Below are 26,288 nucleotides of genomic sequence, written 5' to 3'. Positions count from 1 at the left end.
CATTGTTTAAAAAACTAAATAAAAAAGAAATAAATTTTTTTTTAAACCTTTGTACTAGAAATTATGCCAGGACTATATTTTGACATTTCTAGCAACTTGACAAACCACTCTGTTTGCTTTCTTCTGCCAATAAGAATCAAGCCAAGAAGTTTCTTCATTTATTTCACTCTATGTCAAAAGACAACACTCTATCAGGGTAAAGGTCAATAATCAATAATGCACCCTGGTGCTACAGTTGAAATACAAATGTTCCTCTGAAACCTTTTAAACAAAACGTATGAAACAAGGAGGATATGGGAAGACCAAGAAGTATAAAGTACCCTTTTCCCACCAAACTTGGTTTGCTGACACCTTATATCAAATTAAAGAAGGTATAACCTTGAGGTAGCTGACATCACAAAGTTGTTGTTTTTTTTTTCTAGTAGATTTTACAATCTCACCTTCTAAAAAAATTTGCAGGAGTGCTACCCTGCAGGCACCTGTGACAGCATCACGAGTTTTTGGATTTAGCGTGAGGAGTTGGATGAAGTTGGACACTGACCAGTTCTGTGTATGCTGAAAGGCACCCGGCTGGAACACCATATTTGGCAACTGGGTGTGAGATCACCAGTGCAGTGGATTGGAAGATGCGTGCACTGGCACTCCATGTGGAACCAGTAGGCTTACATAAAAGGTTCCTGCCGTTTTTATTTTGGCAGCTGTCTTCCTGAAGTGATCAGGAAGGGTGAAGAATGAGATCCAAGCTCACACCTCTGAAGATTAGAAATGGTGCATGTGAAGCACTGCCCCTCCTTTATAACATTAGGTCCTCAGAAATGCAAAGCAGAGTCCTTTGGTAGGGGGCCAGGAGAGTTTACATAATTGAGAAAGTGCCACATTTTAAAACATTCATCTAACTCTCAACTCTCAGGGTGTTATTTAAATCAAAACATCAGCAGATATAATTACATAAAGGAATGAGGCAATTTTTTAATACCAGTAAATATGAATATGAACCAGGTTAAGAGCCCCATGCTCTTTGCCTACTATACATACATATGTGTGTCTTTCCAATGTACATTCTGAACCCCCTGCCTCCAGAAGCAATTTGTGATGGCCACTTGGTCTCATAGAACACTTTATTAATGGCAGCAGCTTAAGTGCTACTCTATGCTATCTATTCTTGACTGACAGAGCAGTGCCACAAACATGCACAACTTCTGGCTTTCACAGGCGTGATTCTGGATGTCACTCTTAACCTTTCATGAACACTTAAAGAAGGCAGCTATCAAAATCAAACCATTTCCATAGTACATATTCTTTCACAGTGACCCCTCCACTTTCTTTCTTCACCACTACTAACTCAACTATTCTTTCTCATCAGAGCTGAAATAGGACAAGACAGAATTATCCAAGCATAGCTGAGTAGTATTTTGCAGATCAGGTATTTTTCAGTACCTGTTAGATGCAGTCAGCATCTAACACAGGATCACAGCATGTCTTCAATATTTACAAACAGGTACTGAAATTCTATGATCAATTGGATATAGATTAAATATAGGGTTTTGTTAGAGATCACCTTGTTTGTGAACCTTCAGAAACAAGTACACAAAATCTGAATACAAAGTTATATAAAATAGTTTCTTAGTAATAAAATAAAAAATATTTTTTCCTAAAGAAAGGCAAAGACATCTCTAAAAATAAGCAAATAAAGTTGAAAAAGTATATAGTTAAACTGAATTTTCAAGCTTCTAGATTCTAGAAAGAGTTCCTTAAAGTGTTCTGATATTTTAAAAATACAAAAGTTAGATTTTTTTAACATAGAAAAGGCCCTAAACATGACTGTAGTCTGAATGACAGATTAGTAGACATATGTAATACCCCTCCCCTACCAATGCTACTAAAATTTAGTTTTTTTTTTTCAATTGGGAGAATTTTACTTTTAAAAAGGAGCTATCACAAACACATACTAATTATGACAGCATGCCCTAGTGGGCAGAAGCTGGGTAATTTAAGAAGAATGTACAAATATTTGAACCTTAAAAAATATACTATTTCATCAGCTTGAGTATTCTTAAGCAAGGTCAGAATAATACCACAGGATTATTCAAAACTATAAAAATATTGTTAGCATGTAAAAGATAATCATTCTAAACTACTACTTAATGTAACAGGAGGCATTCTTTAAAAACCTTTTTTTTCTGACACTAAATCTAAATTGTCACTGAAAGAAAACCAAGATTCCCCAAAAGCCCTCAATCTAAAGTACAATTAATATTTTGAAGTAAAGAAACCATCCCACTTCATCCCTAAAATCACAACTTTAAAGAGTTGCCACTTAAATATTAGCCAGTGCTCTGTGAACCATTTTATATTAAAATTGGATAGTTTTAAAATCACACATATAGAAAGTATTGTTTGACACAGTGCCATTTTGATGATAAATTGCAATCTATAGCTCAAATAATTCTACCCAGGGATTAACATTTCAGAGGCTGAGCCAGAGATTATGTGTGTGGATCTTGAATTTCATCATCTCCCTTTGGCACAATAGCTTATTCTTCCTTTTTTCATCTATTCTCTCATGAAGGGTCAGGAAAGCTTAGCCTTGCTGTTGCATTCATTTCATCTCTACATTAACCAGATACCTTGCAGTCTTTAGTTCTTATGTGTTATTCCATTACAAATACTATGCTGCAGTCTAGTATGGCTAATGAGGTTTGTACCAAATCAAAGGGTGCCATCAAGTGGTTATAATACTCTAAACAGCATTACAGTAAATGACTATTTCAGATAGACTTTCTTCAATCTAGACAAACTGTGCCACTCCTCTATGAAAGAACACGTTAATGGGGGAAAGGAATGGGGAACTATCCATATTAATTTTGTTCTTTATTTTCTACCCTTCAAGGATTGCTTTTATGCACATTATATTCATGAAGTGCAATTTTAGAGCCACCGTTAGAATTAATATTTATGTCAACAGATTATCAAATGCAACTTGTTAGCTACAATTCAAGCATGACAGCAATACTGGGAACTAAACAAATTTATCAATCAAAACTCATGACTAGATTGATAAGAGCTTATTTTTTAAAATAAGCAATAACAGTGCACATACTTAAAGGAAGATAGTGTCTTGTCAGATTTGATTCCTAACACTACTGAAAATTACAAGGCTATGAAATATAACCAGTATTATTTGATCTAGTTCATGTAGCCATGTCTAAGGTCTAACAAGAAATATTAACAGTTGGTATGAGAATACATTTTCAGACACAAAAAACTTTCCATAGTCTGTCTAATAAGCTACAAGGGTCATTTAGAGTTTGAAGATAGGAATCTGGAACTGCTCTTGGAAAACACACACAAGATAACATGTAATTCAAATGACCCTGTGGACCATAGTAAACTGCTACTGCTTTGAACAGTCCTGCACCAGGGAAATCTCACACACAGACTTAAAGCATCTTCATAACTATATACTTCATTTTACTACACAGAAAGCAAATTGTTCAAATTCAAAGATGAAACAAGATATAAGATAATAAATCATAAAAGCTTGATCTTTAGAAGATTTAAGGAGAGTACCAAGAGGATAGGAAATTCCAGGCAAAATTAAAGATCTATATAATGGCATTAATTATTTTCTATTGCATAGCTATTGCAGATTGTCTACAAAAATATTTTTTATCCCACATTTTCTTCAAGAGCCTTGCCAGTGTCCCAGCAAGTGATGGAGTCTAATTCTTCTCCCTTTGAACTGAGCAGGTTTGTGGCTAAGAGTATGGGGAAGTAACTAGCAAGGTAGGTGAGAAAAGGTGATACAACTTCCACTTGGAGAGCTGGAATAATCACTCTTAAAGTTTTCAGTTGCCACAAAAGCAATCCAACTACCCTGAAAGAATTCTAAACTAACATGTAGTCACTCACAGAGACTACATGAAGTGAAAAAATTCCCCTTCCAATGCTTTGGCCCTTCCCCCATGGTATTTTAGCCCTCAAACACTTCAGGCTACTGCCTGTGAGACAACAAGCCACAACTGCCTAGCTAAGCCCTTCCTGAATTACTGACCCACAGAAACTGTGAATAACTTGAACAGTGACTAAGAACTGATCTATCAAACTGGTTCACAAGTGGCAGAAAATGATCATTAAGCTCTAGAGGACAGTCAGCAGATTTCAACCTGCATTGTTTATAACAACAAAGTATCACTAAAAGACTACTGAATGTTTTTTAAGTGTCTGAAAATACATTCTCATACCAACTGCAAGGTTCCTTGTTAGACCTTAAGCATGGCTACATGAATCAGAGCAAATAACACTGGGTCTATTTCATAGCCTTGCAAATTTTCAGTAGTTGGTTAGATATAGGAATGAAGGAGGCCCAAGAAGTTGTGCAATGCATTATGGTAACAACAAGCAGAAATCAGAAAAATGAGTTCAGCACCTCTTACAGATGAAGAGAGGATGATGTAGTTTAGAAAGAAAGAAAAAAAATACATTTTTATGTTTTGTTTTGGTCACTGAGTCAGATGTCCTGGAAAAGACTGAATTGGTGTTACAGGGCCATATAGCATAGAGGGAAAGTTTAAAAATATTTTAGAGCAATCCACGTAAAAATCCTGGAAACCATATGGAATTTAAAGAACAAAATAAACACAATTGAAACAGATTCACTGACACAGAGAACAGACTGATGGTTGCCAAGGGGAGGGCGGTTGGGGGACTGGGTGAAAAAAGTGAAGAGATTAAGAAGTACAAATTGGCCGTTACAAAGCAGTCATGGGGATGTAAAGTACAGCATAGGGCATATAGTCAATGATATTGTAATAACTGTGTATGGTGCCAGGTGGGTAGTAGAAATACTGGGTGGACCACTTTGTAAAGTACAGGGTCTGGCACAAATATCCCCCTTTTTATTATAAAATCTTTTATTACAAAGCCATAAGCATGTAATCTGTAATACAACAATAGCACACTCAAGCACACCATATGACATTTTAGGTGAAATATTCAAATTAAAACTATAAATTATTACACCCATATTATTATGCTACCAACCACAGTCAAGCAGGTGTTAACTTCTGCTGGACTCAGGGATGTCTGACCCATGGGCCATGGGACATGCAGCCCACGATGTCCCAACACAAAATCATAAATTTACTTAAAACCTTTTTTTTTTTGCTCATCAGTTTTCATTAGTGTTTGTGTATTTAACGTGTGGCTCAACACAACTCTTCTTCTTCTTCTTGCGTGGCTCAGAGATGCCAAAAGGTTGGACACCCCTGCCAGGAAATGTCTAACCACTGTGCTGTATACCTGAACCTAATACAAAATAATGCTGAATTTAAACTGGAATTGAAAAATTAAAAAAATACTAGAAACCAATGTAAGAAAAAAATAAGTTGAATCAGAAAGGTAAAAGAAAGGACACAGCTCTGAAATACGTACGTTAGTAAGTAAAAGAAGAAAAAGAACATTTACTTGAAGGAACCTGACTTGGAAAAAAATCATTGATCTATCTAATTTCCCCCCCATAAACTGTTTTCACCAATTCTTTCCCTGTATTTTCTATATTGCTTAAGAACAATACAAGCATCCAAATATTCATACTATAAATCTGGAAATCATCCTAGATTCCTTGGTTTCCCTCAACTCTCAGAACTAATCAGTCACTAAGAGCTGAATCCATTACCTTCTAAGTATGCTTTGAATCTCTCTCTCTTCTTCCCTGTCTGCACCTGCTAATGCCACTGTCCCAGTTCAGGTCCACATCACCTACTACCTGAATACCTGAAGCAATGCCTATCTGATCTTCAGCCCTTCAGTTTTACACATCTCAATTCACTCTCTATAGCAGTATTTTTCAAACTGTATACTATGACCTTTTAATAGATCCTAAAATCAATTTAGTTGTTTTCTAAATGGAAACCAGTGTTCTAAAATGTCAGGGTGGAACAAGAAATACTACTAAGAGTAAGATGTATTTCACAAACCTTCTTTTTAGTTACACATAGGTGTTTATATATCTATATCTATATATCTATTGGATCATAACATAAAAGGTATTTCTTAGTGAAAGGCACAGTCAGAAAGTTTGAAAGCTAAAAACTGATTTTTCAAAATACAAATGTGATCATTTTACCTCTCTGCTTAAAATTTTTCCATGGTTCCTCATACCGTACTAGAATCATGAATCAGAATCAGAATCATGCAGGATCTAGGCAAATCTCTATGGTTTACCAGACCCACATATAATTCTGATGGGTAGTCAAGACCCACGGACCTCTAGAATAAAGTTCAAATTATTTCATATAGCATATAAGGCCCAACATAATCTGGTCCTCGTTCATCTCATTCATTTTAATCCATTCTGCTTTCCCCACTTTGGGCATAGAACTGAAGTAATTTTATCTCTGTTCCTTTACCAAGGCTGTTTTCTCTGTCCTCACCCCAGACCTCATGCTTCTCACACAATTCTATCTGGTGGGCAAACTGTTGAAAGCCTTTCAAATCATACCTATGACAGTAACAACCATTCCGAGACACCCTCAGTGGACCTTGTACCTGCCCCTTTTCTAGCATCGTCACTATAGTTGCATCATTTGCTCACAGATTTGTCCCCCTGACTAGACTGGGAACTGCTTGAGGACAAAAACTTTTTCTTATTTATACCTCCAAAGCCGAGGATGTACACGCATAATGATTTTACAGTATCCAGTATAAAGAGGTCCAAAAAACAACCATTCTGTGTCCCAATTAAGTAGAACAATAATGGTCTACTTTACAAAGAGTTAAATCCTACCCTTCTTTGGTAGTTTGTTTTTTTTTAATTGAGATATAACTGACATATAACACTGTATTAGTTTTAGCCTTTGTCAAATCATTGGTAAGAACACAGCTACCCTGTATAGGCCTGAGCTATGGCCGAGGTTTAACATCTACAGCCAAGTGAAGATAGAGCACTATTCTGTGATGAAAGCTCCACATGCAATAAATGGGCCTAGGACCTGTGTCCAGCCAGACCCAACTGCTTCCATATTGGTAACTGGCTTCTCTAGCCAGGAAATTAACGGGCCCCTCTGGTCTTGTTCTGTCTCTTTTCTCTCTGTGTCAGTGAGGTTGTAGTTATGATGCCATGAGAGACAATTCCAGGGCCAAGATCATGGAACAGGACACCGAACTACACTCAGATGGAGGCCAAGACTTGCTGCCAAGACCATGGAGTAAAGGAGCAGTGTATTATCCCTCTAAGTGGCTACTATACTAGTCCCTATGCCATTTCTACAGACTTGGGATCAAGCAAATCCTGGCAACTATTCAGAAAAGATACTTTTCAACTTCTCAAATGATCCCCACAAAGCAACAAATTTAAGAATGAAACACAGAAAAGAAACAAAAAGGGAAAGAATATAGGACTGAAAAAAAGCAGCCCTTCTCTACAGGCTAGTCCAAGGATAGAAAATGAATAATGCTAGCTCTCTCCCTGCACACCCTTAATGTCTGCCTGACAAGGAGCAACACACAGTTGAACATTATAGGTGTGTATCTTTATTTCCATTTTCATTTAAGACATTCGGAACACTAAATTTTAATATCAGAAACAAGGGATTCCTTGCACCCTATCTTGACATCTAACTATGTAAACAGGTTCGATACCAGGTACAAGGCTATACATGTATGCCTAGCAGCAATTAGCCTGCCATTACTCTGTAAAACTTTCAGCAAGATTTCAGTCAGGCAATTCCGGAAAGAGATGTGCAGCTGACTATCAGTTAAGGGCTTAAGTCAGAACAGTGACACTGAGTTGGGGTTCATTTGTCTGCTTCACCCAATCCAGAAACTGCAACGTAACCAAGGAAAAGCCAAAGATACACCCTTTACCGACTATCCTTATTATTAATACCTCTGAAGGTTTTTCCAAAACTTTGCATCTATGTCTAATTTCTACATATTGGTCCATTGTAGACCCTGTCACCCAGACAAATGCCTAGGGAAATCAGTATTTGTTTCTTTTATTCACCAAACTACAGTTTTCCTAGTTATAAGCCTTATGTATCAAGACCCAGATAGTGCCTTTTTGTCTAGCTCAGGCAGAATCCTAACTGCTTATAGTTTTGAGCCCAAGCAGCTGACTCACTCTGAGCCTATTATGATTCCAGGATTGGTTCAGAGGCAGCTGAACTCTATTTATCAAAAATGAGTGCTGACTGATGGGAAAGGGAACATAATGGAGGTAGGAAGAGATACCTGCCTCCAACTCCATTCAGATAGCTTTACTCAGCTGAAAGGCTTAAACCACATGGAGCAGAAGGTAATGGTCTAAAATCAGGACAATCTATGCACAGCATCTTATTGGTACGATCACACACAAAAAGCAAAGACAGAAGTTTCCAGATAGTTTCTACTAACAGTCTAAACTCCAAACCATCCTTTCCTCTCCTTATAAAAGTTTCAGAAACCATTGTATGAAAGCACATGGGTAATGTGGGATGACCCTTGCCCTAGAAACCAGAGGCCCGGGTCTGTGATTTACTGAGGTCCCTGACCACAATCTGGTCCCCTTCCTGCTACTGCCTTAGCAACCTATGCATGACTCCCCTAAGCCCTACCCAGCAAAGGGCAAGAAATGAGTAATTAAACCAGGTTCACTGTTTCTGCAGGGACAAATAGTTTTTATAATGTCAACAATTCTATTTAATAGGATATAACTCATGAAAACATTCCATCTGCTTTTCTGTTAGTACAAATGCACCTATATCTAATTACATAATGCAAAGTTCCAATTCTATACAAAGAAATAATTTAACTTAGCTTTTTAAAAGTTTTCCTTGTTTGTTTTGTAATTCACTTCATGGTTGTCTTTTGAGCAAAGAATTATGTAGGAGCCTCCAACATATTAACTGATTTTTCAAGGTGGGTGGTGTGGCACAAAACTAGGCCTAAAATCCATTCCATTTTAAGAAAGCTTTATCTGAATACTACGAAGAGAACAGAAAGACAAGTAAAAGCAGCAAACTGAAAAATTCTAACATGAATACTTTTCTATTAAAAATTGGCATGTCTCCCTAACTGGTATGATGTATTGGTTGGGCGTTGTCTCACAGAGCCAAAGGTCACTGGATCTGTTTCTCTCTCACATTAATGTTTCTCTCACTCTCTTTCTCCCTCCCTTCCCCTCTCTATAAAAATAAAATAAAATCTTTTTTTTAAGCATGGCATGTCATTAGAACCCTATATTAATTACCAAGTCTCCGTTCTCATGTTTTTCGTCAAGGGTAAAAAGGCCTCATTCAGATTCATAACATTTTGTATGCACTAGTATCTTTTGCTGCTGAATTTCTATGAATAAATATGTAAAAAACTGCTCAAATACACTGCTGGTTTTAAATATCTATAGTGTAGTATTAGAGGTATGTTCTGATAGCTGACTAATGTATCAGCTTCCTCCCTCCAGTTGGCAAGAAACAGAATTAAAAGCAACTTTGGGTCTCTCATTCATTTGAAAGTAGCTAGCAGGAAGTAAGAATAATCTAAATAGCTCTAGCAATTTAGAACACAGACTGCAGTATACTACTGTGACTCAATAATAACTGCATCAAGTATATGCCATCAAATTCATTCAGTATAAAGTTGAGACTATTTTTTAGTTTAAAAACTTGAATGTACAAGGCTGTGGTATTTTTCTTAACTCCCAGAAGTCTCCTTAATCAACTTAAATGGTCTCAAAGGACATATAGTTGTTGGAGATACAGCAGTAATTTATTGAAATACTTTCTCTTCTATTATCAATTTTAAATAGAAACATCTATTACAATGTAAAAATATTATGCTACTGCTCTAGTTCCTTTAGTTTTAACATCTTCCTGATGAAATGTATACATTAATTTAAACCTCTAACACATTTACACTTTTTAATATTACTCAAAAATGTTAACTGGGATCATATGATAGTGCCTTCCATTTGCTCCATACAAAAAGCAAAGATTTTAAAAAGACAAAAGGCTCATCACTGTTAATACCTCAAGTCACAAAGTAAAGTCTCAATATGGGTTACCCACATGAGAAGTTTTTCTGCCTGTATCATGTCATGTACCTATTTTTCAAGAATTGTGGAAATACCCAGTGGTCCTTAAGTATTTTGGATAACAATTTCATTAAAAATCTGATTTTTTAAAAAAACAATACCTTCATACACAAACTTTTGTCTACATTTTAAAAAGATCTCAATCCTCTGAAGTACATCCATGCAAGAACCCCTAAGTGTCCCAAGAATCAAGGTTAAGAGCCTTTGTTTGGTGTGATGGCAAGCTGGCTGTGGCATCTGTCACCAGTGCCACCTGTCTATTGAGGGAAAGATGATTTCAGAGATCTGAATGAATAAGTGACTGTATATTTCAATATACATTCTTTCTGAATCCTTTTGCTTATAAAGACCTGTTTTTTGGTCAAGCATATCCATTTCCAAATCTTGTATTCAAGAGTTTCCATGACCTGGTCCCTTTTAACATAATCAATTAAGTGATTTACCTTATTCCTCCCTCAAGTTTCCTTTCACATTTTTTATCTTCAACTTCATTTGTAAAGTTTCTCTCTGACATTTATTATTAGTAGCACGTACTAAATTCTTACTATACAAGATCTGTTGGAGAAAGTCCAGATGTTATTAATATAATGAGAATGGTTTGCACAACATCATTGTAACCTGGCAGCCAAGGAAAGTGGATTGGAACACACGTGTAAACAATGACGACTTCACTGTACTAGTCAAGGGGGGCAGTAGATGCTGTTGAGTGAGCATGTGTACTGTGTGGCCGTCACACTCAAAATGACTGAGTAGACTAAAAAATCCATGAAATTTTATGTTAAACTTGAACATTCCTCCCCGGAAACTATTCAGATGACTCAGAAGCCTGCAACTATAGGCAACTGGCGATTGACAGCTTCATCACAACAACACTCCAGCTCAAGCATCATGTCCCATGCAGAGTTTTTTGGCAAAATATTAAATCACACAGGTGTCTCAGCCCACCTCCAACCCAGATTTCGCGCCCTGCATCTTCTGGCTTTTCCCAAAACTAAAATCACCTTTGAAAGGGAAGACATTTCAGAGCATGGATGAGATTCAGGAAAGTACAACAAGGCAGCTGACAGCAATTCCAACAAAGGATTTTGCAGTGTTTTGAACAGTAGAAGAGATGTTGGGAGCACTGTGTGAGGTCCCAAGGTGCCTACTTTGAAGGGGACTGAGGCGTCACTGTCCTGTGTACAAAGTTTCTTGTATCTTGTATCTTCAGTAAATACCTCTATTTTTCACACTACATGGCTGGATACCTTCTGGACAGGACTTGTATACCAAACACTGTGCTAGATGCTTTTTGTTTTTAATATCTCTAATCCCAGCTATCTTGTAAAATTATCTCAGTTTTACAAATCAGAAAACAGAGGTTCTAAAGAATAAATAAGCATACAGTATAGATTTATACTGCCAGTAACTGTGATTCAAATCCAGGTCTTACTGAGCCCAAAGGCTTATTTTTCCCCCTATCTAGTGCTTCTCCAACTTTTCCTCTCAGTTACTCTTAACAGCAAAGGTAGGATGCACACTTCGAAGAACATGGGAAGTAAAACTAGAAGCAGCTCAATTAAAATACAACATTTCTTTGAACTCATGTTTCACCTTTAAAATTCACATTACTTTTGCTTCTTTCTCTGAAATGATTCCATGGAGATTTAATCATAAAAACACAAAGTATATATTAGAGACCCAAATTTATAATACAAAAAGCTAAAAACTGGCACATACCTCTAGGGATAAACATAGGCATGTTTGAAAATCTGCTTCTGAAGCAATCTTGATTAACTTCGATCCATATTAACTTATCTACCTCTAATTTCTATTAGACTTTTCTATCATTATGCATTTATCATAGTACATATCACTTTATTCTTGGTTTATGTGTGTATCTCTCAAACCAGACTTTAGCATCTGAGTATAGATGCTCACGTGTATCCCCTGAAGCAATTAATTAGTACAGCTAGGCTTCAAATACAGTGCCTAGGACAATAAACATCTGATAAGCGGATAAATAGTAAAATGCAGGGGTCCTTAGAGTCTGCAAACTTCAGTCTGAAGCAAAACTAAGCTATTTTCTGTGTGTTCTTGAGCTAGTCACATAACCTCACTGAATCAAAGAAATCATAATAATGCCCACAAAGGGAGGTTTCTATAGGATTAAATGAGGTATTCATGTGAAAATATTTTGTATTCTTTAACAATACATCAAATATTAAGATTTCTGAAGTTATTATTGATCAGTTGATGTAAGTTTAATTTTATTGTAAGAGGCAGGTGAAGCAAGATCTTAAAGTTAATAGTCCTGGCCAGGTAGGTCAATTGGTTACAGCATAGTCCTGATACATCATGGTTGCAATCTCCAGTCTGAGCACATACATGGAGACCAATGAATGCAAAAATAAGTGGATCAATGTTTCTCTCTCCTAAATCAATTAATTAATAAATAAATATTTTTAAAAACCTTAATGTTAATATATCACATCAGCCTAGCTAAGTCAATTTAGAAATAAAAGTAAACTCCAATAAAGTATACAATCTGTTTAACTGTTCTACGCATCAGGGCACAAAATTGTTTTCATAGTGGAATGCATTTCATAATATAAAATACTGTTTTATACATTCATCCACTCCTCCCTCCAATTTTCAAAATCTTTAATTTGACAAAAATACATGAGCAAGTGACTCAAATGTTCTCAAAGCCACTTTGTGTCTGCATCAGAATTCTAACTCAGTAAGATCTAGGCTGAAGCCCGTCCAGGTATCTGCAATGTTAAAAAGGGACACAGATGATTTTAAGTGAACACTAATGTAAAACTAACACCAACATTTCTTTACAACTACTGCCCATCATGTGAACCATCACAGCAATTATATAGTGAATCTTTAAATTCCGTAATTATCACAATTCAATTAGATGGTTGTAAATTACTACAAACATAGAAAAATGAACTACTCTTTTAAAATGAAATATTCAAAAAAGTAATGTACTGCACTCTACATTGTTACACAAAAGAGCCAGGATCTCTCTTACCTCTGCTCGAACTAATCCAGTCACCTAAGCACTTTCCACATTCCTTATAGCTGACAATCAGAGTCCTTAATCTCTTATCTGAAATCTCTTACTTGGATTCCAGAAAGGAGGACAAAGTGCCTGTGCCCATATTACAGTGCCTAGATTACGGCACACTACCAATGAGGTCTAAGGCAGCACCCCATAATCAGACATATTATTTCTGCAGCAAAATGAGTAACATTCATACTAAGTGAAATACTACAAATAGTCTCACTTCAGGTCAGGATGGGTTTTACCACCAAATGAATTTGAAACAAATTTCCAAAAAGTAAATATTTTAAAATGTCTTTAGGTAGTAGAAGTTTTGGATTTTGAGGTTACAGAAAAAGGACTGTAAAAACCTTATCTTTAGCTTTCAACTTATATATCACTTTAACTGGAAAGCTTCCCCTACAATGCCGAGGCTGGGTTAGGTACTCTTTACATCTACACATTTAATACACCATACTTATTTCTATCTTAGTGGCTGCCTGTTTATCCCCCCAATGCCTGTAGGATACCTGGAGTCAGGGGCCACATATTTTTCACTATTACACTTTCAATAACTAGCAAATATTTGCCACATGGTGTCCATTTAATAAATAGTGAATGAACAAGCAATTATGAGTACTGAGGCTTTAGTGAAGTTTTATAATACTAAAGTATTTGCTTGATCTGTAAGGTATGATTAACATCGATGAAGATGAATTTCCTCCATATAATGGGAAAAAAATCAGAAAATTCAATAAAAATAAAGACTACCCAAGAGTATACCTATTGTAATGGTATGAAAACAGTGCTTTGTTGCTACAAAGTAAAACATTTTCTTAAACTTGTTAGCTAGGACATTTTACAAAGTAAACTACTACATGAAATAAATGCTCTAACATGCAGTAGTTATTTGCTATTTTAACATAGAGCTTCTTACATTATATATAGATACATACAATACAGTTGACTTTAGATGTCAATCCACATTATGTCCCTTCCTGTTATCAGGAATTTTAGAATATAAGTCTAAAGATGGAAACTTGCTTTCTTCTAATTAATATACTCTAATAAAACTGACAAATAATTAACAAAAATGACAGACATTAGGCAAGATGAAAATGGAAAGCTAAGTATTTAAACAAGCAGGCAGTAATATAAGAATCAGGATTCTGAGATTCTAGCAGGCTCAAAGCATATGTGATCACTATTGGACATACCTTTCTTTAAGGGCAACAAAAGTTTCTCCATTATTTTCTTTAAAGCCAAAGGGTATTTTGGGAATAAAGGAGATGGAATTTTCCTCCAGAAGCACAACTAAAGATTTCTGAACTAGAACACACTAAATATTTAATGTAAGGAAAACTAAGGAGGAAAAAAAATGTCTATACATGGACTTTCTCTGAAATTTAACCAAAATGAAAGTGAACTGGCTGACAAAGACTACTAGCCATCTAGAATACCCTACCTAATTTACACAGACAGCCAGTCACCATTCACATAATGATATACAACAGAAAGTTGACAGGATAATTAAGAGACCAGAAAAACCTGTTTAAACTATGAGCTTTCTATTTAAATTCAGGACTTTAATTCTGAGTGGTGGGGGGGAAAGATTTGTTGCTTCTAATATTAATTTTTTTCTATGTGGAAACAAGAACAAATAATATCATTTGTCAAGAAACAAAATAGCTAATTTTGAACCTTAAGCCTACCCAGTCAGAAAGGTCATCTAATAGGAAGTTTATCCATTTGTAGTGAATTACCTTTTCTGACATGCTACTATCTTTTAGCAAGTTCTTAACTAAGCTGATGGTATTCAAAAGTGGCCTTCATTATTTACCTTAAATAATCTGGTAAAAAAAAAAAAAAGTGGGAGGATTCATGAAATAAGTTTGGCAAAATACTGAAGATGGTTTTAGCTGGGGGATGGTTACATAGAAGTTTATAATATTATTCCTTCTACTTTTGTGCATGTCTGAAATAATCTTAAAAATTTAAGTTGAGATTTTTAAAAACTTGAGTCTTGATTAGATTTATCTAAGCTGTTAAACTGGTATGAAGAAAAGATTAGCAGAAGTCCTTTATACACTGCTTTCAAATTTCTGAATTATTTAGAAATCCAAATGTATCTAAGACTCTTGAGCTATATGAAAAGGACATGTTTGAAAAGATTATACAAAAAAAATAGCTCAAAAGAGACCTAATAATACAGGACTCTTACATCTATCAGTCTTCTTCAAATGTAAACTGGCCAGTGCTATACAGGACAATGCTCAACTCTATCACCAAGTAATCACTATGGCTAAGTACATAAAATTTTCTCACATCTCACAGGAGTGAGAGAATTCCACTTCCTTCTTAACCAGCTTTAGGGAACAGTGTGGAGAAAGGGCTGGCTTCCTAAATACAAAATTCAATGAACTACAAGGGAAAAAAATTATCACATATATAGTATATGATATAGTATACAGTACTAACACACACAGCTGTTATAGACATTACTGATTAAACCACTCTTTAGATACTGAGTAAACAGAACAAAAAATGAAGTATATTCTTTCTTTAAAAATGCATGCTCTTACTCTATTTTTATTTTTGTAACATATTTTATGCATATTATATTTTTTATTTTTTACTGTTAATTGATTATAGTTGTTCCAATTTTTTCCATTTGCTCTCTTGCACCCAGCAACTCCCTGCTCCCACAGTCAATTCCCACATTGTTATCCGTATTCCTGGGTCATTCACACATGTTCTTTGACTAGTCTCTTTCCCTTCTTTCCACCATTATCTCCCTCCTCTCTAGCCATTGTCAGTCCATTCCAAGTTTCCATGTTTCTTGTTCTGATTTGCTCATTTGTTTATTTTGTTCATTAGATTCATATTATAAGTGAGATCATATGGTATTTGTCTTTCACCAACTGGCTTATTGTACTTACCTTAACAGTCTCCAGTTCCATCCATGTTGTCACAGAAGATAGGAGTTCTTTCTTTCTTTCTGCTGTGTAGTATTCCATCATGTAAATGTACCAGTTTTTTTATTCACTCATTTACTGATGGGCACTTAGATTATTTCCAGCACTTGGCTATTGTAAATAGTGCTACTATGAACTAGGGGTGAACACATTCTTTTGAACTGGTGTTTTGGGATTCTTAGGGTATTTCCCCACCAGTGTAATCACTGAGTCAAAAGGCAGTACCATTTAAATTTTTTCAGGAAATTCCATACTGTTTTCCATAGCTGCAGCACCAGTCTGAATTCCCACCAACAGCACACTAGGGTTCCCTTTTCTCTACATCTTCACCAGCACTTGTTGTTTGCTAATTTTATTAATGATGGCCATTCTGACAGGTGTGAGGTGACATCTCACTGTAGTTTCAATTTGCATCTCTCTGATGGCTAGCGATGTTGAGCATCTTTTCATATGTCTATGGGCCATCTGTATGCCTTCCTTGGAAGTGTCTATTCAGGTCCTTTGACCACTTTTTAATTGGACTGTTTGTCTTCCTGGTGTTGAGTTATGAGTTCTTTACATATTTTGAAGATTAAACCCTTATCCAATGTATCATTGACAAATATGTTCTCCCATACAGTTGGTTCCCTTTTCATTTTGATGATGGTTTCCTTAGCCATGCAGAAGGTTTTTAATTTGATGCACTCCCTTTTGTTTAATTTTCCTTTATTTCCCTTGCCCTAGGAGCTATATCAGCAAAAATATTGCCACATGGGATATCTGAAATTTCATTGCCTATGTTTTCTATTAGGACTTTTATGGTATCACTACTTACTATTTAGGTTTTTATCCATTTTGAGTTTATTCTAGTATATGGTATAAGTTGATGGTCTAGTTTCATTTTTTTGCAGGTACCAGTCCAGTTCTCCCAGCACCATTTGTTGAAGAGGCTGTTTTCACTCCATTTTATGTTTCTGCCCCCTATGTCAAATATTACTTGACCACAGAGACATGGGGTTATTTCTGGGTTCTCTATTCTGTTCCATTGATCTATGTGTCTATTCTTATGCCAGTAGGAGGCTGTTTTGATTACAGAGGCCTTATAATATAGTTTGATATCAGGTATTGTAATCCCTCCAATGTTGTTCTTCTTTCTCAAGATTGTCACAGCTATTCAGGGTCTTTTATGGTTCCATATAAATTTTTGGAGCATCAGTAAAATATGCCATGGCTCCTCTGTGCTTCCTGAACTTGTGTGACTTTTTCCCTCACCAAGTTAGGAAAGTTTTCTGTCATTATTTTTTCAAACAGGTTTTCAAGCCCTTGCTGTTTTTCTTCTCCTTCTGGAATTCCTATGAGGCAAATATTGTTATATTTCATGTTGTCCTGCAGCTCCTTAAACTATCTTCATTCTTTTGAGTCTTGTTTTCATTTTGTCACTTTGACTGGATGTTTTTTCCTTATATAATCTTCTGCTTCATCTATCCTGCTTTTAATTCCTTCTTGTGTATTCTTCCTTTCAGATACTGTATTCTTCATTTCTTTATTCTCATTCATAGTTTCTATGTCTTTTTTCATGGTGATGTAGTTTCCACTAAGTTCCATGCAGTTCTCACTGAGTTCCTTTAGCACCTTTATAACCATTACTTTAAACTCCATGTCTGATGAATTGCTTCCCTCAATTTCATTTAGCACTCTTTCCATGGATTCCTCCTTTCCTTTGATTGGGGGTTGTTTCCTTTTCTCCCTATTTTAGGTGACTCTCTTCGTTTCTGCATATTGGATTGATCTGCTTGTCACTTCCTGTCTTCATTGGGTGGCCTTCTGTGGTAGGAGACCTGTGGGACTCAGTAGTGCAGTCTCCTTGAACTTCTGAGCTAGATGCTCTTGGGATGCCCCTTATGCAGTTTATGTGTACTCTCTTGTTGTAAGTGGATTTTGGTTGTTGTTGGCTCATTCATTGGTGGGTTGTCCCCTCCAGCTGGCTGGCTGACCTCCACCCACTATGTTTTCTGTGCTGTTGTACAGGAGCTGCCAGTACAAAAAAAAAAAACAAAAACAAAAACAAAAAAACAGCCACCCAGCAAACAAACCCCTCAACCACTACCATGATATCAGCAATAAATGAGCTAATATTAATAAAGGTAGAAAGAAAATATTATACAAAAGGAAAAAAGAATATGAGGTGACTAACGGAAAGAAAAATGATTTTGAGAGGGTAGAGGGAGGAGAAATAATAAGCGTTAAGGGTCAGAAGCCAGGCTAAGAAAGGGAGAAAATAAAATTTACAATGTAAAATAAATAGGAAGGGAATAGGGCAAAATGGAATAAGAAGAGGAAAGAGTAAAATATGAGATTTGAAAAAACATAGTGAAAAAATAGGAACCAAATTGAAAAAAGAAACAATGACAGTGATATCCACAACAAATGAACAAAGATTAACAAAGGTGGAAAGAGAGTATTATAAGAAAAAAAGAAAGAAAAGAAAAGAAAGACTATGAGATGTCTAAGGGAAAGAAAAATGATTTTGAGAGGATAGAAGGAGGAGAAATAATAAGCATTAAGGGTCAGAAACCAAGCTAAGAAAGGGAGAAAATAAAATTTAAAACAAAAATAAGACAGGGCAGGGGGAAGGCAAAATGGAGTAAGACAGGGGAATAGTAAAATATGAAATTTAAAAAATAGTAAACAAGGAATAAAATAAAAGAAATGCAACAATAACCCCAATATCAATGAAAACTGAGCAAATATTAACAAAGGTGGAATGAGAATAAGGATATTAAGAAAGGAAAGAATGTGAGATAACTAATAGAAAGATGGTTTTGAGAGGATGGAGGGAGAAAAACTAGAGTAAGAAATAGAAACAAGGTGTAGAAACAGAAAAGTAAAATTTAAAACAAAAATAAGAATGAAAAGGGGGATGGCAAAAAGAGTAAGAGAAGGGAAGAGTAAAATATGAAATTTGAAATAAAACTATAAAATATAAAATGTATGTAAAAATAAAAAATAGCAAAATAATAGGCACAAACTCGAAGACAAACAATGTTAAAAAGGTATGCAAGAGAAAAATAATGCCAATCATAGAAAAGAACAAGGTAGGCTTCGTCTCAGCAGAGTCTAGTGTTTGCCTACTGTCTTCTCCTGGATCTGTCCCTGGTAATGTCAGCTGGAGTCCCAGTCTAACTTTAGGCAGCCTGTTCAATGATACAAGTAATCCACAGCCCATGGCTGTCTCCTTCTGACTTGGCTGGCCCTCTCTGTTCTGCCCTGTTGGCTTTTTATCAGCATAAGGCCTAGTGGCAGTTTCATCTAATGTCCGACAGCACCACATGTACTATCTCCACCTGCCTCGAGAAGGGGCTTCTTGGTACCTCTGGAGGATGTGATTCCTGGTTCTCTCCTAGGATGTGCTGTTCAATCTTCAGAGAAGATGGGGGGGGGGGTGTTCCCCTGCCCCTGCACCACACATCTTGGTCTATCCCAGATTATTTCCAATAATGTATAGTTTCTGATGAATTATCTGTTTCATGTGTGGGGCCAATCTGTGTGAAAGCATCAGCTCTTTCCTGCTTGGTACTGATGGCAGCTCTGTGTGAGAGCTGAGGCTGGGCAGGGCCCCGAATACCTCTTGCTGTACCAATTTCTAACCTCTCTGCTCTGCTGTCTTCAGTGGAATAGGGCCCAAGGAGGAGCCAGCACAGAGTCTGAAAAAAGTTCATAAAGGGCTCCTTTGGAGACTCTCTCTTTCCCCTGAGGGTATGTGCCCAACGGGGGGGGGGTCTTGAACCTGGCCTTCCTGTTCTGTGAAGTTTGCAGTCCTGAAGGTGGGAGTTGTACATGCCTTCCCCTTCTCAAAGGTTTGTACTCTGCAGTGTGAGTGGCCCTGCCTGGCTGCCAATAATCTCACATGCTCAGCTCTTGCCCATCAAGCTCTAATTCACTGCTCTAGCAGGAAACTCAGACCCAAATCTTCCATTTTCCAGGCAACTCCTTCCTACCCACGCTCACCAGCGTGCTGGATGGGACCCCATAATCCCTTCACCATGCAGCTTTCTACTCTTCCTGGCCAGCTAGACTCTGTGGGCATGAACCATGCTTTCAATCTAGTCTCTTTGCGGCAGGGTAGCTGTGTGTGCATGTGGGGTCCCTGCTCAGCCATGCCTCAGCACCCCTCTTTAAAAGAGTCCCTATGTGGTACCCCCTTTGCCTCACTGAGCTACAAACCAGCTCTCTGCACACTCCACCTACCCAAAAGGCAAAAAATCTCTCTCAGTCAGGGTGGGCCACAGCCTGCTGTTGCCTCCGACAGTTTTAGGAAATAGAATTTCTCTTGAACCCTCCTGAATGGTGCTGCAGCTATGGAGGTGCTACACGCCGTGTGTGTACAGCCTGAGTCTCCCAGACTCTGTATAACCTCCCAAGTCTCTCTCGATGAGGACTGGGGGTTCCCTGTGCAGGGCTGAGGCCCCCTGCTCTGAGAGGGATGGTGTTGGGAACCACCCTGCCTGGTTTCAGAAGCTGTAACCCCCCCATGACTAAGGATGAGTAAGAGACCTTGGGACCATAAGCCACTGAGACAAAGCTTATCTTCCTGGCCAGGGCACCACCTCTACCCCCTTTTACTTCACCCTGCTTGGCCCTGGGTGGACAACTGGTTGGCCAATGACAGGTAAGATTCCTCAAGGGAGGGATGACCTAAGACAGGCACAGTCGCAAAAGGGCCCTCAGGGAAGGATGTGGGGGGCTATAGAGGGACCCTCACCCCTCAGTTTTGACATAGCCTGAGTCCTCATTCTGTCTGTAAGAAGTCTCCTAATCTCTTGGCTGCTTTACTTCCCCTGCCTGATTTAAGCCTGAAACATTATGCCAGAGGGTGGTGCAGCCCTGGGCAGGAACAGGTGGTTCCCTGGGGTGCTCAGGCCTAAGAAAGAATGCATAAAATACTGTGAAACCTGCTTTGCTAAGAATGCTCCCAATTTTCTGATAAGGGTCCAAGCATGAAATGAGTTTGTGTCACAAAGTTTCATGGCCCTTTAGCTATCTGACCCTGACTCAGACTAAGCCCTCATAGTTTTTTTCATGTTATCTATTGTTTGATCATTACTTCCTGACAATGATGAATGAGGACATTCCTTGATGTAATGCTCCCAGAAAGCAATAAAAGCCTGTCCAGGCAAGGGCCGGGGTGCTCTCTCACTCAGAGAGTGGCCACACTGTCCCTTTTCTCCACAGGACTTCTGCAGTCTGCGTGTTTTTGTTTGCTGCATCCACAACACTGTGGACAACGCTGGTTGGAGTCCGCATCAGGGTGGGAGCTACTGAGCTCCATTTTCTAATGCAGGCTGTTCTCTCCTCTGCTACAGGCACCTTGTGCAGGGTATTCCTCCTTCAACTCATAAAATCTCTTACCAGATGGTGCAGGGCATCTCCTTGTACTCCTTGGCTTCAAAAATTCTTATCAGCTAAGGTTCTGTTGATTGTTCAGGTCACTTGTCGGAAGATCAGCTGAAAATCCATGCTGGGGGGCACGAGCAAGTGGGTTCAGCTTCCACCTACTCAGCCCCCATCTCTGCCTCCAAGTATGTTCTTAATGGAAGTTTGAAAATCCTCTCTATCCACTCAGTGTGACTTGCATTTAGAAGGAATGTCAATAGGGATTGATCAGTTTCAAGAAAGTTACAGGGTCAGATTTCTAGCAGGTGGAACATTAACAGATGGGCTATACTATGGCAAATGTCCTAACTTTAAAAAACTGGGCCATCTCTGATTGATACTTAGATTATAAATTGTTGCACTGGTTACATGAGAAAGGAATGCTTCTAAATTCTGAGATATAGAGTGTAGTATTCTTGTCTACACTATTCACCCTTTCGACCTCTGAAAAACTGGTTATTCATGAAAGGCTTCTCCCTCCCTTCTGGCAACCATCAGTTTGTTCTCTGCTTTGGGTTGTTTGGTCATTTGTTTTGTTTTTTTAGATTCCACATATAAGTGAAATTATACAGTACTTGTCTTTCTCTGACTTATTTCACTTAGCATAATATCTTCTAGGTCTATCCATGTTGTTCAAATGGTGAGATTTCATTCTTTTTATGGATAAGTAACACTCCACTGCAGAGATATATATCACATCTTCTTTATCCATTCATTTATCAGTGGACACTTAAGTTGTTTGCATATCTTATTGCATACGTCTTTCGAATTAGTGTTTTTGTTTTCTTCAGGTAAATGCCCAGAGTAGAATTACTGGATCACGTGGTAGTTCTATTTTTAATTTTTTGAAGCACTTCCATACTGTTTTCCATAGTAGCTGCACCAATTTTCATTCCCACCAACAATACACGAGTGTTCCCTTTTCTCTATATCTGCACCAATACTTGTTGTCTTTTTGATAATAGCCATTCTACCATGTGTGAGTTGATATTTCAATGTGGTTTTGATTTACATTTCCCTGATGATGATTAGTAATGTTTTCATATACCTGCTGGCAACTGGGATGTCTTCTTTGGAAAATGTCTATTCAGGTGCTCTGCCCATTTTTAAATCAGATTGATTGTTTTTTGAAGTAAATTTGTATAAGTATTTTATGTGTTTTGGATATTAACCCCTTATCAAATGTATCACTTGCAAAGATCTTCTCCCATTCAGTAGGTTGCCTTTTCCAGATTTTACTGTTTTTTTTTTTTCAATTTAATTTTAGAGAGAGGGGAAGGGAGGGGGGAAAAGGGAGCAAAACATTGAAGTGAGAGAGAAACATTGGTGGTTGCTTCTCATATGTACTTTGACTGGGATCCAAACCTGCAACCCAGCCATGTGTCCTAGCCAGGGATTGAACCAGTGACCTTTTGCTTTGTGCGACAATGCCTAACCCACTGAGCCATACTAGTCAGAGCAGTGGGCTGCCTTTTCATTTTGTTCATGGTTTCATTCACTGTGCAAAAACTTTTTAGTTTGATGTAAAGCTGCACCAATTTCAATGGAAGAAAGTATAAGCTATAGTTCCTAAAAAAGATATCTTTTCTTTACCCAACCATCAGAGTTAGATCCCTTGACCCAGATGCCAAAGGAAATAAAATAATTTGAGGACAGAAGAAGCATTTATCTATATAGATATATATGTTCACTGATAAATGAATAGATAAAGAAGATGTGAGATATATATATCTATATCTATATCTAGATATAGATATATATATATCGGCAGTGGAATGTTACTTATCCATAAAAAGAATGAAATCTCACCATTTGAACAACATGGATGGACCTAGAAGGTATTATGCTAAGTGAAATAAGTCAGACAAAGAAAGACAAATACTGTATGATTTCATTTATATGTGGAATCTAAAAAAACAAAACAAATGACTGAACAACCCAAAACAGAAATATATAGAGATATATATTTTTTCCCTCTGAAAAAAATGATAGAGGTAATTATCAGAATACAACTTTGTGAGATAAAGAGACTGATTTGATTTCAGAGGAAGATTCAAACTTAAATTTAATAAAGCCAGAAACTGTGATTTTTATATTGTTTACATTGTATTGTTTAAGTTATTATATAACTTCCATTCCTGGAAGTTATATAATCTTGTCAGGTAAATTTGGTTGAACAAGCAATCTTGTACAACATAAACTAATAAAAGAAAAAAAACAGAGGAGAGTTTATAGTATTACCTTGGAATTAACATAATTAATGTCTTATCCTATTTAAAATGCTTCTGGAGATAACATCAAACAAATAGCAATAAAGGCACTGAGGAGCCAAACTGCCCATCTCACTGGTCACAGTTAAAAATAGTGGGAAAGACTGAATAGGTGGCCCCAAGAAAACATATTTTGATATCCCATGGATCTCCTTTAAGGAGGACACAGTACTTCAAGTTAATCACTTGCCTATTATTAAATTTATTGGGTTAACAGTAAAAAAAAAAAATAGAGGTCTATTGATCATTAGTGAGGAGCTCAGGTTTTGTTTTGGTTGGTTCAGAGTTTAGTTTTTTTTTTGTTATTATTCTTTCTCTCAATTATCTCATCAAGAATGGTTACTACTCTAAATTCACCACTGCCCTTACCTGAGCTTTCTTTCCTGTTTAGAATGCCTTATTTTTTGGCATAACTCCATTTTTTCTTAAAAACTAAAGCTCTGCAGCCATGTCCTCTACAAAGTCTTCCCGACTCTGCCCTTCTTTACAGTTTCCCAAGGATATATATCTTTTTTCTTGTATTTCTTTCCTTTTCATGACTCCCTCACTAGTTTAAACACTGCAGGAGAACAGGCTACTTTACGACATCAACTGTAAGTCCCCCTTGGTTTTTAAGTGATGTGCCATTATTTCATATAGTGCTAAGAAAGAAAAAAAAACTACTACCAGTTATAGTTGTGAAATGCTAAAAATGTAAGTTGATCCAAATTTCAGAGATGTTAAAATATGGGAGGAGAAAATATGTATCTCATAATCAAAATTCTACATGTCTTAACTGATGCTGTATCTTCAATATTAACAAAATGTCTAGGCATACAGAAAATGCACATTAAATGTTAGCAGAATAATTGAATGAATAAATGAATTCAACCTAAGATTATACTTTTTATCAATATGCATTTTTGGATTTATTAAAAAACCAAAAGATTCTAAGAATGAAAATTTTTAGATTTATAAAATTTAGACCTATGGATATAATTTACAAATTTATAACCATTTACATTGGTTCTGGTTTTATCTGAACAACCTAAAGCACCAAGAAGATAAACACTTGTTTTGTTATCTAAATATAACTGTTATGGCTTCACAGGAAAATACAGGGTGGGACAAAAGTAGGTTTACAATTATTCATCTGAAAAGTAATACAACAATTAACAAATATAAGAATAAGTGCTGTATTTTGTGTATTCACAAATGTAAACCTACTTTTGCCCCACCCTGTAAAACCCACAATGTCAATTGCCTAGGTGAACATCATTATATTATAGTAGATAAAAAAGAAACATGTTTTATAGTATCCATTCTCAATAATGTGCACTAGTAACAGGCATATAGATTATAAGTAATCCAAAATTAAGGACATTTTAAGATTCACCTATATTTGTTTTTGGAGTACAACCATATATTTACATTGTGAATAGATAAACATAAACACAGACTGTCAAGCCCAGGGGCAGATATTAATAAATTATCAGTACTTGTTTAATTTCAGAAAACAAACTGATAGGATATCTTCTCCTTATAAATTTAATCCATCAAAATCTGAAAAGTTTCAAAAGATGAAAATATTTTTTAAAGTTTAATCTAAGTGACATGTTTGTAAGTTAAGTTGCCTTGTTATTTATTTAACATGATCAAGTTTAGAAGTCACTGAGAGGCACAAGTGGTATAACGGAGTCAAAACGCTAAAGTCCTGCAACAATAAATTTGGAAATCTAGCTTCCTCTAGAAAGAGGGCATAGAGAAATATAAAGAGGACATTAAAAATAATAAAAGTAGTTACCCCTTACTGAGCTAGATACTTTACATACATTATTTCTAATTTTCAATAGCCTACAGAGTAGATATTAATACCATAATTTTATACTTGAGCACACTGAAGCTATAAAAGATCAAATAATTTGTCCAAGGTTACAAAGCTAGTGGTAGTAAAATCACCTCTAAAAGTCTGATTTATGGACCTGACCTGTCGGTGCTGGTTGGGTGTCATCCCGCAAAACGAAAAGTCACTGATTGATTCCCAGTCAGGGCACATACAATACCTGGATTGTGGGTTCGGTCCCTGAAAGGGGCACATACTAGAGGTAACCAATTGATGTTTCCTCTCCCAAACTTATATGTAAGTAGCTTTCTGGTCCAAAGAAGAAAGCCCACAAAAAATTGGGAAATCTTCCCTGTGACCAGAAACAAAAGAACCAATAAAATGAAGACAGCACACTCTCAATTTACACAAAGAGGCAAGAAGTTTGTTTTGAGAAAAAAAAAATATTCTAAAATCTAGGAACTGATAAATTCTGGGGTTCCATTTTGTAATGTCTAAACAGTGCTCAAATGATTAATCCCAAAAGCTTTTGGCCTGAAAATATACCATAATTAAAGACTACCTTTACTAATTGAATATATACCTACCTCACAGGTTGCCCACTACAGAAGGCAGATTAAAAACTTCTCTATGATTCTGTAATTTCAAATTATTTCTTTTCATCTTTGTCTCTAAGAGAAGTAGTTATTGCATAGAAGTTAAGTGC

General features: G+C 36.6%; 1 protein-coding gene across 5 annotated transcripts in view; it reads right to left on the bottom strand.

Moving 5' to 3' along the window:
• Positions 1 to 26,288, bottom strand: part of EHBP1 (EH domain binding protein 1) — a 359,202-nt gene that overhangs the window by 252,610 nt on the left and 80,304 nt on the right. The window lies entirely within an intron of this gene.

Source organism: Phyllostomus discolor, chromosome 6, assembly GCF_004126475.2.
Source record: "Phyllostomus discolor isolate MPI-MPIP mPhyDis1 chromosome 6, mPhyDis1.pri.v3, whole genome shotgun sequence".
NCBI classification, from domain to species: domain Eukaryota; kingdom Metazoa; phylum Chordata; class Mammalia; order Chiroptera; family Phyllostomidae; genus Phyllostomus; species Phyllostomus discolor.
Note: the sequence above shows the minus strand (reverse complement) of the source record. Positions and strands in the feature narration are given on the sequence as shown.